The following is a 13,451-nucleotide window of genomic DNA, read 5'->3' on the forward strand; positions in this document are numbered from 1 at the left end:
CCCATTTGAGTGTGTTTTTGTGACATTTAGGATCCATATTAATCTAAGATTAAGTTCGTTTATACACTTAAATCTTCTGTTGCTGGGTTGAAGTTCCATTTCAGGTACCACTCGACCACCACTCGACCGAGCAGTGATCGAGCACTTGATCGAGTCAGACGCCGTGTACATTTGGACACAATTTCCCAGTCGACTTGACAACCTAGACGAGCCTAAGCTCAATTGTGAACCTGTTCGAGTCTGTACTCGCGTTTGTTGATGCACACAAGGTCTAAGGGGAAAGACAATCTTCAAAGGCCTATTGACAACATCCATAGGAAGCAAAAGGGTTTGGGAAATCAAAGAAGAAGGGTAGTTCAAGTTCAGCAAGAGGATCCAGTGATCATGGAGCAACAAGCTAACCATGAGCAGAGACCTAGGTACATTGGTGCTGGAGATGCACCCAACACCCACAACCAAAGGGCTGGTATTGTGCCTCCAACAGTGCCAAACAACAACTTTGAGATCAAGAGTGGATTGATCTCCATGATTCAAGCTAACAAGTTCCATGAGTTGCCAATGAAGGATCCACTAGATCACCTTGATGAGTTTGACAGAATCTGTGGTCTAACAAAGATCAATGGAGTGAGTGAAGATGGATTCAAGTTGAGGCTCTTCCCATTCTCACTTGGAGATAAGGCACACATTTGGGAGAAGACTCTTCCTACTGGAGCAATAACCACATGGAATGCTTGCAAGAAGGCTTTCTTGGCCAAGTTCTTCTCAAATGCAAGGACTGCTAGGTTGAGAAATGAAATTTCTGGGTTTGCTCAAAGAAACAATGAAAGCTTTTGTGAAGCATGGGAGAGGTTCAAAGGATTTCAGACTCAATGTCCTCATCATGGTTTCAGCAATGAGTCACTCTTGAGTACATTATATAGAGGAGTGCTTCCCAAGATAAGGATGCTTCTTGACACAGCTTCTAATGGAAACTTCCTCAACAAGAATGTGGAAGAAGGCTGGGAATTAGTTGAGAATCTTGCTCAGTCAGATGGCAACTATAATGAGGACTATGACAGAACCATAAGGTCATCATCAACTGATCAAGAGGACAAGTACAAGAAGGACTTGAAGATGGTCAATGAGAAGCTTGACAAGATCCTTCTTAGCCAACAAAAGTCTCTTCACTTCATTGGTGAAGAAGAGGTTCCAGTTCAAGAGGGGGAGACTGAGTTTGCTGAGTTGTGCTACATGCAAAACCATGGAGGATTCAAGGGCTACAACCAAGGGGGTTTCAAGAACAACAATCTCTCTTATAGGAGTACCAATGTGGCTAATCCTCAAGACCAAGTCTATCCACCTCAACAGCCTCAACAGCAACAAAACTATGTCCCCAAACAACAACATCAAGTGTTCCAGCCTCAGTTGTGTCCCCCACCAGGGTTTCAGACTAACCAAGGCCAAGAACAAGACTTAAGAGCAATGATGCAACATTGTTGATTGGGCAAGAACAAGGAAATATTGAGGAATCCAAGCAGTTTGCTGAGTTGAATCAAAGGCTCACATCACAATACAATGATCTGAATATGAAGTTTGAGGGTCTTAATTAAAGAGTGAAGTGTATGAAAAGTAACATAGCCTCTACTTCAGCTCCAAAACCCAACCAACTCCCTGGAAAAGCTGTTCAAAATCCAAGGGAGTTCACAGCCAAAGCCATTCAAATTCAGGAGGAAGAAGTCACTGAGGACAGTGAAGTCCATGTTTGGGGGAATTCATTAGTTACTGAAGCCCCAAGTGACGTTTGTGCAAAGCAATAGGAGCTCGCAAGCGAACTCGACCAGGAACTCGAGCAGCCACTCGACCGAGTGCATGCTCGAGTGGTCAATCGAGCTGGAGACTCCGAAGCTGTCAAACCTGCTAAATACATTCCTCCTGCCTACAAGCCTCCACTACCATTCCCTGGGCGTTTCAAAGCACAGAAAATTAAGGAGCTTAGGGAAATTATTGAGAGAAAAGAAATGTTGGCTAAGCAACTAGAGGAAGAAAGGGTTTTGAAGGAAGAATCTTTGGTTGAGAAAAAGGAATAAGTGTCAGCCATACAAGAGGTCATCATAGCTTACCAAGAAGAGGAGAGAGGACCCGCCTTGGAACAATATGAACCATATCCTCTCTATAGGGATTTTTTGCTTGATTTGTCAAAGAAGAAGGCTCATGCTCAAGATGAGAAGGATCTTGAGAACCTTGGAGGAGTGATCATCCCAATTAAGCTTAAGGATCCAGGACCATTCTATCTGCCTTGCACAATCAGTTACCTCCAGTACAATCAATGCCTTTGTGATGTAGGAGCTTCAACTAGTGTGATGCCATACTCCATAGCTCAAAAGCTTGGGAGAACTGATTTCAAATCCACCAACCTCCATGTTTGCCTAGCTGATGGGACAAACAGAGAAGTAGTTGGTAGGTTGGAGAATGTCGCACTCAAGATAGGGAAGGCAAGGGTTCACACAGATTTTGTGGTATTGGAGATGGACAAAGAACCTGAAGATCCTATCATCCTTGGAAGGCTATTCTTAGCCACTGTGGGAGCAGTTATTGATGTCAAGGAAGGTCTTGTGACCTTGAACATTGCTGAAGATGTAGTTATGAAGTTCAACATCTATAATCCAACCAACCTTCCTACCATTGATGACCAGCCTTTTACTATCAAGGACAAAGGTGGTCAAGGAGGCTTAAGTGATAAGGTAATTCCAAATGCTGAGCTCCCACTTCAAGAGGATTCTGTGGAAAAGCTTGAGAGGTCAGTTCAAGAGCTGTCTAGTATGGTTGAGGATCTCCAAGTTAAGCTGAACAAGAGGTCTTTGAGGAAAGCAAGACCAAGGCTCAAAATCAAGAAGAAGTAAGGTTTGTGTGCTAAGGGTGAGGTGATCAAGGATCAACTTCACAGTGACCAAGAGGTTCCAGGGAGGATTTCATCACCTCCTTGGTATCTAAACCAAGTCTAAGAAAGAAACCAAAGTCAAGCTTAGTGACTTTAAACAAGCTCACTAGGGAGGAAGTCCCTAAGGTATCCTTTGTAAATATGGTTTAATTTCTTAGTAGTTTTGATGTGTTTTCTTTTATGTTTGTGTTAGACAGGCTTTTTAGTGAGAATGGAGTTAGGAATGGAGAGATTTGGACTTAGGCAAGGAGATTCGCAGGCCCACTCGACCATCCCACAAGGGGTACTCGACCGAGCTGGAGAAGGAGTGAGGCCCATTCAATTCCCATTCTTCTAGAATGATCGAGTGGAGGGAGAAAAGGAAGAAAAATTTTGAATTTTCAAACTTGGGTCAAGGAGCTCGACCACGTGCTGGTCGAGTGTGGGGTCGAGTGGCAGCCAAAAGTAGGTCAAAGATTCCTAATTCAAATTTGAATGGTATGGACGCTCCACCCTTGTCTCCTTGTCCCCTTAGCTTCTTTATATAGACCTTGCACGATCCTATACCTCTCACACTCTCTCATTTGCTCAAAACAACTAAATTCAAGTTTTAAAATCTCTCTCAAAGTTCATCTTTTGCTCAAGCTTTGTTCTTTCAAGTTTTTGGGTCACTAACCTATAAACTTTGAGCTTTGAGTCTATTCCTTTCAGTTCCTTTTGAAAATGTCTTCTAAGATCACCAGGAAGTCTCAACAAACCGCTGCAAGCTCCATGGAACGTCCTTATGCCAGCCTTGAATCAAGAGGTGAAGCTGGGAGAGCCACTCGACGCACCACTCGATCAACCACTCGACCGAGTGGCGGTTCGAGCAGCCAGTCGAGCCAGGTGCCGTGTCCAAGAGCCAGTTGAGGAAGATCCTGAGAGGACTGAAAGTGAGGAGGAAAGAGAGCCAACTCTCAATGAGTTCATAAGGAGACACAAGGCAAAAGGCAAGAGGCCATCTGTTGAAGTTGAACAAGAGGAGAGTGATGAGAGTGAGGAAGAAAGTGAAGAAGAAGAGTTGATGGATGATGGAGAGGCTGAGTCTTGTGGACTGTCAAAGAAGCAGCTTTATGATGCTTTCATGAGGATGGATTTCTTGGGAACTAGGTATCCACACAAGGAGACCATGGAGAAGCTTGCCATTGATGAGGATGTGGAATATCTCTTTGAGAAGAGCAATCTCACCAAGTTTATGGGGCTTTGCATGGAGGGCTACAAAGAGGAGAGTTGTGAGTTCCTTGCCACTGTCAAGCTGACCACATATGCAAGGATGGATGCTGAGTTGGGAGCTGGTCATATTGCTTTCACAATCAAGGGGAAGAGGTATGATCTCTCAATGAAGAAGATAGCCAATGTGTTTGGTTTTGAGGTTGGGAGCAATAGGAGTTTGATGGTTCCAAGAGAAGAGTTGTATGCTGTGTGGGAAACCATTGGGGACAACAAGCTCTACTCATCCTCCAACTCCAAGAGCTCAAGGATAAGGAGCCCAGTTGAAACAAGTATTTCTTATGTGTGTGGGTGAATGATGGTGGATGTATGCAAAGATGATATATGAATGGAATGATGGATGGGTGTTTCAATTCCCCTTATGCTATTGCAGTACAAGAGGTATCAATCCTAAATGAGTGTTTGTGAACAGATAAGATGTGCATATGAATCTAAGTTAAGATAAATGTAATGATTGTTTGTCACTAACAATCCTAAGATGGAAATGTAAAGATGCAGAAAGTAAACTACAAGAACCAAGAACTAAATGCAAATGAAACTAAATGATTGAAACTGTAATGAAGCAAGAACAGAAACCGAAACTACTACTAATGAACTAATGCAAGACAATTAATGAACTGAAAGCTAAATGTATGCAACTGGAATGAAACAGGAATGAAACAAGACAAGCACAAATCATAAACCAGAGTTCTGGGGATGAACTCGAGCAAGCACTCGACCGAGTGTAGGTCGAGTGGGAGGTCGAGCTAGTTGAATCCGGAAAACAGAGCAACACAACAAAAACAGAGCAACACTAAAACCAAACAAACAACAAGCAAGCTACAAGATTAAGACTTAGAAATCAATAAACAAAGAAGGTTCCTGAGGATGGATTCATGGGAAGAACTAATCATTGTGGTCATCGAACTTGGTCAACAAATCTCAAGCAAACTTTGAGCTAACCTCTAGACATATAAATCTAAGACAAGTTTCTCCCACTCTCATGGTCAAGAAACAATCAAACCTATGCAATTCTAGACTTGTTCTCACACAGTAAAGAATCTACACAAGCAGGCATTAAGCAATACATCTCAAACCAAACAAGACCTCTAATCTCTTAGCAAGCCTAATGGTAAGCTCTAGATCTAGCCTTATCTATGCTCCTTAAACATTGGTGTGATGCTAAGGAGCTTGAAATCAGATCCTAACCTCTCAGTTCAAGATCAGCCTTAAGAACATCTAGCCTAGAAGAGATCTACAACAATCAAGCTTGACCAAATCACATAAACCACAAGATGAATCCTTCCTAACCCATCCTCAAGATCCTAAGAAGACTACTCACAACAAGACATGATGAAACAAATCAAAAACCCAGAAAATATTGAAACTTGCATTATTAGAAAGATAAAACTGAGATCTTTAATATTAATCAAAGGATGAAACTCAAATTCTCAATATTAAGAAAGTTATTGAACCAACAATATTGAAGAATCTAAGAGTTTTCTTAAAGAAGTACAAAATCTAATAAAATGCAAAAGGAATAATGCTAAAAAAGGTAAAAACTAGGTTTTTGGGAATATCTAAAAGTCTGGACGCTTTGGTGGCTGCAGGTACAAGGTCTTATATAGTGGGGAAGTGGAAGCCCTAAAAATAGAAAAAGTCAAAGCGGTCAACGGCTCGGTCAACTCGACCTGTGCTCGGTCGAGCTAGGGGTCGAGCTGGCTTCTCACGTGCAATCTCCACTCGGTTGAGTCCTCCTCAGCACACGGTCGAGTGTCTGGTCGAGTGTGCGGTCGAGTTGGACTCTGGACCTTGGTTCTTCAGCCTTAACTCCCTTGTTTCCTCCTCAAGATTGCTTCACATCTCTTCTCCATTGCTTCCATGCTCCTTGAGCTCCAAAATCACCTGTTTATGCATGAAAAGATGCAAATGCAATGCAACTAAACCCTAATGCATGATTAGTGCTAAGGCTACACAATAATGGCCTAAATGGATAGAAAAAGATGCAAAAGATGTGAATAAACTAAGGGAAAACAAGGTAAAATATATGAACATCAACACCCCCAAACTTAGTCTTTGCTTGCCCTCAAGTAAATAATCAAAGACATAAGAAGGTGAGTGAGGTTTGAAAGTGGGATCTCAGCTCCTTAAGCTTGCAAATAGACCATCTAGAATCAATGTCCAAGTTACTAATACTATGATGCAAGTTGAATGAGCTGGAATTTAAAGACTTTAGACAAGCATATCACAACCTTTATTGATTTGAGTCTAAGACATCCACATGCATTCAAATCAACCATTTCCTTTAACATTCATTAAACAAGAACATGAATCAACTCTATGCAATGCTTAAACTCATTTGGCTTGGAGATAAAGGTTTTGAGACAATGATGGTCTCTTTTTAGAGTGGGGCTTATCAATATCAAGGTTCTCTCATGAAAATGGATTGAGCTTTAGAAGAATGCTAAAGGTAAGAACACCTAAACTCATACAAGAATAAAACCTTGTCTACCCAAAGGTACCCAAAGTGTTTATCCTAGCAATCTAAACCCTTATGATCCTAGTGCTACCCTTTGCTTCTTCTTTTCTCTTTAACCCTTTTCTCTTTTGGTTTTCAAGTCTTAGGAGATGTTTCTTATTTGATCTTTCTAGTGGAATGGGGGATTCTTTCTTATTGCTATGGTTCTCTTTTCTTCTTATTCTTAAGACATAAAAGCATTTTGCTAAACTTTTCTTTTCTTTCTTTTCTTTTTCTTAACTAGAACCATCTTAATCAACACTTTACTTCCCATCTTTTCACTAGACTTTACTTAAACACAATCTCTTCTTAAAGACTCTACCCTTTTTCTTTCTCTTTTTTTCTCTTTTCTTTTCAAAACAGCCAAGTCCCAAACCCAACAAGTGAACTACCTAGTCCTATCTAGTTTGAAAAATGCAAACTAGAACTACACAAGGTCTTACTCTTGTCAGTTCAAACCTAACACTTTCTACCAAGCTCAATCCCAAAAATAGGCCTCACACACTCAAGAACAAACAAGGCTTGAAAGAAGGTTTGGTTTAGGGGTAGGAGAATTGATCTTAATCATTTAATCAGCTACTTGGATCAACAAGAGTGGTAAAAAGGAGAAAGATGATCCAAGTATGTATATGGTATCCATGAGTTTAAAGCAATGCACATATTGATAATTAAAAGTCAATATTAGGTTCTTATAAAATAGGAAATGGTTTCAAATCACAACATGCTTCAATTTAGATCAAATGCAATGCAAGAATTCAAGCTTGGTTCAATCTTATGCTTCCTACTACTCAACTAGCATCAAAGTACTAATAACTTGGGCATTGATCCTAGTCTAGTGAATAGGCTAGCTAACAAGGAAATACTCATCATAGATCCCTAATGCAAATATTATACAATTCTACATGAAACATGCTAAACAAGATCCTAATATGCAATGCAAACTACATGAACACTCTTTTTTATGAAGATTTTTTTCAAAAATTTTCAAACTTTTATGGTTTTTCTATGCCTTAGATGCTAATGCAAGTGCTAACATGATGATGATAAAAATTTGAAATAAGAACACAAAACACAACATCAAATGCTATCTCAAACCCTCCCCCAAACTTAAATCACACAGTCCCTTGTGTGAAAAAGTTGTGAGAGGATTCAAGATTTAAACACAACACAAAAGACAATATGAAATGCAATGGTATAAACAATGGTAAGGTGATAGTGGTACCTTAGGGATTGTGGAAGAAGTTGTCCACATCCATCTGCATGTTATCATAGGAGTAGTTGGGGTCAGGCTGGTGGCTTGGAGAAGGACTTTGGGGCAGCTCGACAATGCCAATCGACCTTGACTCGGTCGAGTACGTGTCCGAGTGGGTGGGTCGAGCTAGACTGCGAGTGTCCAAATGATGGGCTTGCTGCTGGCAGAACTGCTGGTAGAGAGCTGGATCCATGTAGTATTGAGGTGGGATGGGAGGGTATAATGGATAACCTGGATAAGCAGCTGGAGGTGGTAAGCCATAGGGTGATCTGGGAAGGTGCTCGGCCGAGTGCATCGGAGGTGCTCGGTCGAGTGGGTGCTCGAGTGACCCGGTCGAGTGCCTCGAAAACTGATGTTCGCGGGTACTTGAGCTCCTCTTCCTTAGATTTGGCTCATACATTGAAGCCCTAGCTGGCTTCACAGGATTCGCAACCCTTGAAAGTGCTCTAGTTGAGCTACTTCTCCTCAAAGGGCTTGAATGTTGGCTAGGAGATGAGTTTCCACTCTTCAGCTCAGCAATCTCCTTCTTCAAGCCTTTGATAGAACAAGCCATGTTGGTCACCTTCTTCTTCAGCTTATCAAATCTCTTTCCATGCCACTTACCCCATTTTTGCAAAAGAGTTAACCTCTTGGCATTCTCCCTCACTCCTCTACTATCTCTTGGGTTGGGCTCATAATCTTCAAAGTAGAACTGCTCCTCTCCATCAGCTACTTGTGCATTCCCAGCTTCCTCAACTCTATGTTGAATCACTCCATCAAACCAATGCTCCTCAGCTGGCCAAAAATCAATGTTGGCTCCTTCTTGAATGGTGGTGAGCTCTTGGTTAGGCAATATGAATTGCTTTTTTCCAAGTGTTGGAAGCTCAAAGTTGAATATGTGGTTCCCTTGATGCTTCTCCTTGGCTAGGATGAGAGTAGAAGTGAGGTAGCTTGAGTCAATCCATCTTGGTGAGACACTTTCTCCTCTAAGTTGAACTCTAGCAGCTTGTAGGATTGGAGTGATGATGCCTCCAATGGTAAGTGCTCCTCTTGACCCTTTGGTCTCCAACTTCCCTACCCAACTTCTCAATTGGGTCATGTGGTCAATGAGCACCATTCCTAGGTCAGTCTCCACTGTGCTCCCAAGAATGATGGTACCATTCCTTGCTTGAAAGATCACTCCATTAAGAGCCAAGTCAATCATCTTTAGCTCCCCCTCATTGATGTTCCCAGTTTCCTTCCTTGCAAAGAATGTATTTGCAAGAGCTTTGTGGAAGTACCTTAGGACTGGGCTTCTTATCCTAGAGCTCTTGGAGTTGGAGGATGAGTAGTACTTGTTATCTCCAATGGTTTCCCACACAGCATACAACTCATCTCTTGGAACCATCAAACTCCTATTGCTCCCAACCTCAAAACCAAACACATTTGCTACCTCTTTCATTGAAAGCTCATGCTTCTTCCCTTTGATAATGAAAGAGATGTGACCAGCTCCATGTTCAGCAGTGTTCCTTGCATAGGTGTGCAGCTTGACAGTAGCTAGGAACTCACAGCTTTCCTCCTTGTAGCCTTCCATGCACAGCCCCATGAACTTGGTGAGATTGCTCTTCTCAAAGAGGTATTCCACATCCTCATCAATGGCAAGCTTCTCCATGGTCTCCTTGTGAGGATACCTAGTTCCCAAGAACTCCATCCTCATGAATGCATCATAAATCTGCCTCTTTGACAGCCCACAAGACTCAGCTTCTCCATCATCCATCAATTCTTCTTCTTCACTCTCCTCCTCACTTTCACTTTCAATCTCTTCTTGCTCAACTTCAACAGCTGGCCTCTTCCCTTTGGCCTTGTGTTTCCTCATAAACTCATTGAGAGTAGGCTCTCTTTCCTCCTCACTCTCAGTCCTTTCAGGATCTTCCTTAACAGAGTCTCTCCTTGGATGCGGCATCTGGCTCGACCGACTGCTCGACCCGGCACTCGGTCGAGTGGTCGATCGAGTGGTCCATCGAGTGACTCTCCCAGCTTCTCCTCTTGATTCAAGGTCAGCATCACGACGTTCCATGGAGCTTGCAGCGGTTCGGTGAGACTTCTTGGTGATCTTGGAAGACATTTTCAAAAGAAACATTCAAATTTGAATTGGGAATCTTTGACTTGCTTTTGACTGTAGCTCGACCCCACACTCGACCAACACGTGGTCGAGCTCCTTGACCAATTTTGAATTTTCAAAATTTTTCTCCTTGTTCTTCCCTCCACTCGATCGTCCTAACGGTTTGAAGATGAAGTGGGCTTTAATTCATACCCAGCTCGGCCGAGTACCTCTCGTGGACTGGTCGAGTGGGCCTGCGAGTCTTCTTCTCCAAGTCCACATCTCTCCTTAACCAACTACATTCTCACCTAAAGCCTGTCCAACAAAAACATAAAAGAAAACACATCAAAACTACTAAGAATTTAAACCATATTTACAAAGGATACCTTAGGGACTTTCTCCCTAGTGAGCTTGTTTAAAGTCACTAAGCTTGACTTTGGTTTCTTTCTTAACTTTGGTTTAGATACCAAGGAGGTGATGAAATCCTCCCTGGAACCTCTTGGTCACTGTGAAGTGGATCCTTGATCACCTCACCCTTAGCACTCAAACCATATTTCTTCTTAAATTTTGAGCCTAGGTCTTGCTTTCCTCAAAGACCTCTTGTTCAGTTTGACCTTGAGATCCTCAACCATACTAGACAGCTCTTGAACTGACCTCTTAAGCTCCTCAACAGAATACTCTTGAAGTGGGAGCTCAGCCTTAGGGTCTCCTTCATCTTTGAAAACCTCATGATCAACTTTCTCCTTGATAGTGAAGGGTTGATCATCAATGGTAGGCAGGTTGGTTGGGTTATAGATGTTGAACTTCATGACTGTATCCTCAGCAATGTTCAAGGTCACAAGACCTTCTCTAACATCTATTACTGCTCCAACAGTGGCTAAAAATGGCCTCCCTAACAAGATTGGATCTTCAGGCTCCTTGTCCATCTCTATGACCACAAAATCAGTATGAACCCTTGCCTTCCCTATCTTGAGTGGGACATTCTCCAACCTTCCAACTACCTCTCTATTTGTCCCATCAGCTAGGCACACATGGAGTTTAGTGGATTTGAAATCAGTTCTCCCAAGCTTTTGAGCTAAGGAGTATGGCATCACACTTGTTGAAGCTCCCAAATCACAAAGGCATTGATTATAGTGGAGGTAACTGATTGTGCAAGGCAAGTAGAATGGCCATGGGTCCTTAAGCTTAAGTGGGATGATCACTCATCCAAGGTTCTCAAGATCCTTCTCATCTTGAGCTTGAGCCTTCTTTACTGATAAATCAAGCAAAAAATCTCTATAGAGAGAGTATGGTTTATACAGTTCCAAAGCAGGTCCTCTCTCCTCTTCTTGGTAGGCAATGATGATCTCTTGAATAGCCATCACTTCTTCCTTTTTCTCAACCAAAGCTTCTTCCCTTAAAACCCTTTCTTCCTCATGTTGCTTAGCCAACATCTCCTTTTTCTCAATGATTTCCCTTAACTCCTTGATCCTCTGTGCTTTGAAACGCCCAGGGAATGGCAGTGGGGGCTTGTAAGCAGGAGGAATGTACTTAGCAGGCTTGACAGCTTCGGAGTCCCCAGCTCGATCAACCACTCGAGCATGCACTCGGTCGAGTGGCTGCTCGAGCTCCTGGTCGAGTTCTCCTGCGAGTTCCTGTTGCTTTGCACAGATGTCACTTGGGGCTTCAGTAACTAATGAATTCCCCCAAACTTGGACTTCACTGTCCTCAGTGACTTCTTCCTCGTGAAATTGAATGGCTTTGGCTGAGAACTCCCTTGGATTTTGAACAGCTTTTCCAGGGAGTTGGTTGGGTTTTGGAGCTGAAGTAGATGCTATGTTACCCTCCATATACTTCACTCTTTAATTAAGACCCTCAAACTTCATATTCAGATCATTGTACTGTGATGTTAACCTTTGGTTCAACTCAGCAAACTGCTTGGCTTCCTCAATCTTCCCTTGTGATTGCCCAATCAACAATTGTTGCATCATAGCTCTTAAGTCTTGTCCTTGGCCTTGGTTAGTCTGAAACCCTGGTGGAGGACACAACTGAGGCTGAAACACTTGGTGTTGTTGTTTGGGGATGTAGGTTTGTTGTTGTTGAGGCTGTTGAGGTGGATAGACTTGGTCTTGAGGATTAGCCACATTGGTACTCCTATAAAAGAGGTTGTTGTTCTTGAAACCTCCTTGGTTGTAGCCTTTGAATCCTCCTTGATTCTGCATGTAGCACAACTCAGCAAATTCAGTCTCCCCCTCTTGAACTTGTGCTTCTTCTTCACCAATGAAATGAATAGACTTGGACTGGCTAAGAAGGATCTTGTCAAGCTTCTCATTGACCATCTTCAAGTCCTTCTTATACTTGTCCTCTTGATCAGTGGAGGAGCTCCTTATGGTCCTATCATAGTCCTCATTATAGTTGCCATCTGATTGAGCAAGATTCTCAACTAATTCCCAGCCTTCTTCCACATTCTTGTTGAGGAAGTTGCCATTAGAAGTTGTGTCAAGCAACATCCTTATCTTTGGAAGCACTCCTCTATACAAGGTACTCAATAGTGACTCATTGCTGAAACCATGATGAGGACATTGAGTCTGATATCCTTTGAATCTCTCCCATGCCTCACAAAAGGTCTCATTACTCCTTTGAGCAAATCCAGAGATGTCATTCCTCAGCCTTGCTGTCCTAGCATTGGAGAAGAATTTGGCTAAGAAAGCCTTCTTGCATGCATCCCAAGTAGTGATTGCACCAGTGGGGAGAGTCTTTTCCCATAAATGAGCCTTGTCCCCAAGTGAGAAAGGGAAAAACCTCAGCTTAAAACCATCCTCACTTACACCATTGATCCTTGTTAGGCTGCATATTCTATCAAACTCATCAAGGTGATCTAGGGGATCCTCCATTGGCAATCCATGAAATTTGTTGGCTTGAATCATGGAGATTAAGCCACTCTTGATCTCAAAGTTGTTGTTGGCAACAGTTGGAGGCACAATTCCAGCCCTTTGGTTGTGAGTGTTAGGTGCATCTCCAGCACCAATGTTCCTTGGTCTCTGAACCTGATCCTGATGATCCATTGCTACTATAACCTCTTGTTGTTCCTGAACAACTCTCCTTTGCTTAGTTCCCAAACCCTTTGTCACCTTGTGGATGTTGTCAATGTGCTTGAGAAGATGGTCCTTTCCTTTAGACCTTGTGTGCATCAACTAACACAAACGATTTTTCCCAGGTACGCGACTGAGCACAGGCTCTTGTTGGTGATCAAGTCGACTGGAAACTGATGGTTATAGAGATCCGGCGTCTGGCTCGAGCAGGTGCTCGATCACTACTCGGTCGAGTGGTGGTCGAGTTGATGGTCGAGTAGTACCTGAAATGGAACTTCAACCCAGAAACAGAAGATTCAAGTGTATAAACGAACTTAATCTTAGACTAATATGGATCCTAAATGTCACAAAAACACACTCAAATGGGCAACGGCGCCAAATTGAAACAGGTATTTATTATGTGTGGT

At 42.5% G+C, this 13,451-nt stretch overlaps 2 non-coding genes across 2 annotated transcripts; one reads left to right on the forward strand and one right to left on the reverse strand.

The window, feature by feature from the left end:
• Positions 1 to 780: 780 nt before the first annotated feature.
• LOC147919414 (small nucleolar RNA R71) lies at positions 781 to 887 on the reverse strand. Its single transcript, XR_015594365.1, has one exon. It is a non-coding gene; the product is annotated as a small nucleolar RNA R71 (small nucleolar RNA).
• An 11,630-nt stretch (positions 888 to 12,517) lies between these two features.
• Positions 12,518 to 12,624, forward strand: LOC147919415 (small nucleolar RNA R71). The gene has a single exon (XR_015594362.1). It is a non-coding gene; the product is annotated as a small nucleolar RNA R71 (small nucleolar RNA).
• The last annotated feature ends 827 nt before the right edge of the window (positions 12,625 to 13,451 follow it).

The sequence above is a fragment of the Camelina sativa genome, chromosome 20 (assembly GCF_030686135.1).
Source record: "Camelina sativa cultivar CO46 ecotype springtype chromosome 20, ASM3068613v1".
Classification (NCBI taxonomy): Eukaryota; Viridiplantae; Streptophyta; class Magnoliopsida; order Brassicales; family Brassicaceae; genus Camelina; species Camelina sativa.